The sequence below is a fragment of the Berghia stephanieae genome, chromosome 5 (assembly GCF_034508935.2).
Source record: "Berghia stephanieae isolate SIO BIC M18660-M18661 chromosome 5, UCSD_Bste_1.3, whole genome shotgun sequence".
NCBI classification, from domain to species: domain Eukaryota; kingdom Metazoa; phylum Mollusca; class Gastropoda; order Nudibranchia; family Aeolidiidae; genus Berghia; species Berghia stephanieae.
This window is the reverse complement of record NC_088364.1, coordinates 12,615,166-12,619,203: the sequence shown is the minus strand read 5'-3', so window position 1 is coordinate 12,619,203 and position 4,038 is coordinate 12,615,166.

Here is a 4,038-nt window from a genome sequence, read left to right as displayed (position 1 = left end):
TCTAGACAGTTATCGGCACACCATTTGCTGAATTTACTAACTTGCTCAGTGTATTTAAATTCGGAGACGGAATCATTGAGCAGGCCGAGTATTGCGGTGTCATCAGCATACTTGATGAGTTGGCAGTTATCAAAGCTAGCCACACAATCGTTTGTATAGAGGATGTAAAGTAGAGGTGAGCTTACACACCCTTGTGGGCATCCGTTTGAAAGAGTTTTTACTGATGATATATTTGAGCCTACTCTGACATGTTGGGGGCGATCGATGAGAAAGTTGTTATACCAGTTGATGAGGTAATGGGGAAGGTTTAGAGCATGCAGTTTACTAATTAATATGTTGGTTTTCATGGCATTAAAGGCAGACGAAAAATCGACGTATAGGATTCGGCAGTAGTTGGCGGGTGAAACATCCAAGTGATTTGATATTGAATGCATCACTGTGAGGAGTGCGTCTTCCACACTAAGATTTTGTTGGTAGGCAAACTGATATGGATCAAGTATGTGTTGGTCATATATAAATTGCAACAGCTCTCTTTTCAGAATCTTTTCCAGACATTTCATAATAATTGATGTTAAAGCAACAGGTCTATAATCATTCAGCTGAGTTGGTGGATTCTTTTTGGGTACTGGAATTATAGTCGATGTTTTCCATATAATTGGGATTTTCTGTTCATCTATTGAACGTTGGAAAATAGGCAAGAAAGGGACAGCTAGTTGGTTGTTACAGTTTGAAATGAGTTCCCCACTAAGTCCATCTGGACCTGGTGCTTTTTTCTTTTTACATAATTTAAGAACATTGATGACCGCCTCTTCTTCGATTTCTGGCGGAGGAGACGTATTTTTTGTTATGATATTAATTTTTGAAAGTACGTTGTCAATGGTGTCGAATCGACAGTAAAACTTATTTAATTCCTCGATATTCATATGTGTGTCATTGTTAAATCTGTCTTTTTGTTGTTAACGCCACCCATTTCTTTAATCATCCTCCACGCCTGCGATGCATTTGAATTTTTAAGGTTTGTTTCCATTTTATCTTTATATTTACGTTTTTCTTCATAAATTACCCTCTTTAATTGTTTTTCTGCCTCGTGCTGCTTGTTTTTGTCCCCACTCATATGAGCGATTTTCTTCATATTTATAAATAACTTAACTCGTTTGTTGACCCAAGGTTTGTTGTTGTTAAATATTTTAATCCTATGGGTCTAGTGGCAGTGAGGGACTGCATATGTGTACATTACTCTTTTGTAAATTGAGTCAATGGGGTGTACTACTGATTTGTTACAGGCACAATGGACAATTGTATCGTTGGCCTTAAACCTGTCATTATCCCTGGATGTTGGTTCTAAGGGAAGGGTAGTCTTTGGCACTGGGTTTTGCAACATTTTATCGAGGGATTACAGGCTACTGTAATGACTGTGTGTGGATAAAGTGGGGTGAGGGCGGGGTTGAACACGGCCCTCATAACTACGTAATGATGGCCACAGGTTGAAGTTGATCCACCCCTTACTTCCATTTCCATCAAGATTTCGTGTATGTGTGTGTGCGAGTGTTTGTATGCACTAGGGATGTTGACATGTTGGCTGCCAGTGCTTACCTCGCGTGGCACCACATTGGGTGAATAATTGACCCCCACAAGCACACACACCCAACCCCCACCCAAATTTGTTTCGCCTACTATGTACTCTGGACTAGGCTACTATGTAATATTACTCGTAACGAAAAATAAGAAAAGAAAAGAAGCTAGGCTAAAAATATTTAAATCGCCCTTGTCTGGTGTTTTGCTTTACTTATTTCGAAGTCCTAGGCAGGAAATGCTCGTTATTTCCTAGTTGACCTCTTTTTCATACTCGCTACTTGCATGCTAATTTTATAGACTCAAATAAGAGAAAAAAAACGGGGATTTAGATTTTACTCGCTATTTCCGAGTACATTACTTTCATGTTCTACTGTATTACTATTGATAACAACTCGTGGCCTTCACTCCCAGCTCGTTTTTGATTACTTTTTTTTTTGGGGGGGGGGGGGGGGGGGGTTACATTTGCTCCATGGTGCTTTTCTACACCAAGATATGGCAAGTCCCTGTGAGGGCAATAAGTCTGGGCATAACATATCATTTAAATAGGTTGCAGGATTGAAACCATGAAATGGCACAAGCTGCTCATCAACTGTCAGTGGTCAGCAAAAGACAAAGAGTTTGTTTTTTTATAGACTAAATTATTAAGTATTCAAACCTATTCCTTGTAATTGTAAGGGCCAAATGGGAATAACCTATTACACTTTCCTTTTCATCAAAAGTAGTAGTAGGCATCTGGGTGGGATTCCTGACCTCCCATAGTGGGCAGGGAGGCACCTACTGTGTCTTCTATCCCCCTATATGTTTTCCAACATGCTTTCTGTCTTTGTCTTGGGATGAAATAATTTGGTTTTGTCCCGGCTCTGGCTGGATTTTAGGAGGGAAACAGTCAAATGTATAGTCTTGGGAGATGATTTTTTTTGTCTTGTAAATCATATCTCAATCTCTGTCATGCACTGTATTTTTTTTTGTTTACATATATATGATTTATATACATTTGAGTGTATTCCTCTTAGTCCTTAGGATCTCTGCTTGTGTCTGGATGAGACTTCAATATGTTTTAATGACTTAGAAAAATGTTCATGAAGTTCTGAGATTGGAGTTGGAGTAAAAATTTTGTAATTCTACGATTTTTTGTAGTGCTAGTGCTAGGCATGTCTGCCTTTGACTTACCTTTTCTTGGGTGCTTTAATTGTAATTCTAGAACTTTTTACTGTCCCATTTTCTTTTTACTGACGCTGATATGACATTAATGTGTTGCAAGCGGCGCATTGTAAAAACAAACAAACAAAAGCAGGCATGAACAAGGCATCACCAGTCAGTTGTATCCAAAAAGAGACCTAACAAAAGCACACCTCCACACGTCATTTAAGTTCAATCATGCCTTCAAGGGAGAATAGAGAACAGTAGCAAAAAGTGCAATAGAGAGTTCGATTATGTCAGTATCCATCCTGCCAGAGACGCTCTACTCTTCCATTTTGGTGCAGTTCATCATCCAAGACGATTCGAAGTGTTTCTATTCTCATCATGAAAAAAACCCCCGATAAATATTGATTTCATGGGTCAAAGTTTGCCGGCGAATGAGAATTTCTAGGCAGCTAATTGAATTGTAAGCTTCAATTTATTAGACGAAGACATACTGTGGACGTTTTGGGTTTCCCCTGTATCAACAAAACTCCAGATGAATGAGATAATGTGATTGTGATAGTGGTGTTGATAAAGGGAAACCCGAAACGTCCACAGTATCCGTCTTCGTCTAGTAAATTGAAGCTTACTTATAATTCAATATTTATCGTTATTTTTTCCTTTGAGTTCGAACTTCAAACAGCAACATTTTCACTATTCTCATCATGGAATTATAGTGTTAGTGATATCCTGTGGAATGCTGATAAAGTCAACACCACCAGATCAGAAAGATTTGTTGATGTTATATTAGCCTATATCAATGAACCCCACTTAGATAAAGAACAAAATCTGTGACGAACAAAGAGGTGCTGGCTTTATGCGAGATCCACTGTATTCAAGGAAAAACTAGTGTGGCTTTGTGGTCTTATGGTATGGCACTCGCCTCGATAAGTTCCTGATTTGGATCCCGCTTTGGGTGGTGCAAAGTTCTGTAGTCCCAGGAAAAGGCTCTCTCACTGCACTCAAGTGTTAAGTGAGTACCTGGCCAATAACAGTTTTGTCCTTGTCGAGAGAAATTTATGAAAGTGGCCTGCATGTTAAACGTTGTTGGCTAGGAACCCCGCAGTGCAACGTCGCAAGTGATCAGTTTGGGGGGGGGGGGGGGGGGGGGGGGGGGTCTCAAGGCCACCAGTGCAGTAATTTGGTAACTTCAGGAAATGGAAGTGACAATGAAAACCATTCCAGTGTGGCCCGCTGCCTGGTTCAAACTACAATATCCTATGTCGTGATTGTTATAAAACGTACCCAGAGTACAGCCTATTATTGGCTATATAAAAGTAT